The 359-nt window shown below is 34.3% G+C and overlaps 1 non-coding gene across 1 annotated transcript; it reads right to left on the bottom strand.

The window, feature by feature from the left end:
• Positions 1-70: 70 nt before the first annotated feature.
• Positions 71-142, bottom strand: Trnam-cau. Its single transcript has one exon. It is a non-coding gene; the product is annotated as a tRNA-Met (tRNA).
• Between the last annotated feature and the right edge of the window lie 217 nt (positions 143-359).

Raw genomic sequence — 359 nt, 5'->3', positions numbered from 1 at the left:
AAAATAAGTCGGAGATATGTGTTTATATTGTTGAAAAGGAATAACTTAATCGAAAATACTCAATGTATCTTAGCAGAGTGAGGTTTCGATCCTCGGACCTCTGGGTTATGGGCCCAGCACGCTTCCACTGCGCCACTCTGCTGATAACGAATATAAGTAGGAACATTTAGTTGAATTAGGGCAAAAATCAATTGCGTCAGACAAATCGATAATCAATTTAGACACATTGGTTCAAAACGTCTTGTTTAATAATTATTCAATAAACTGCATATGATATAAGAAATGTTAATAAATCACCAATCACTGGGGACTTGATATATAACCATGTACATCCTGATTAATCAATATCCTTGATTAAT

The sequence above is a fragment of the Mizuhopecten yessoensis genome, unplaced genomic scaffold (assembly GCF_002113885.1).
Source record: "Mizuhopecten yessoensis strain PY_sf001 unplaced genomic scaffold, ASM211388v2 scaffold11099, whole genome shotgun sequence".
Classification (NCBI taxonomy): domain Eukaryota; kingdom Metazoa; phylum Mollusca; class Bivalvia; order Pectinida; family Pectinidae; genus Mizuhopecten; species Mizuhopecten yessoensis.
The sequence above is the reverse complement of the archived record's forward strand: the minus strand, read 5'-3'. Positions and strand labels throughout refer to the sequence as shown.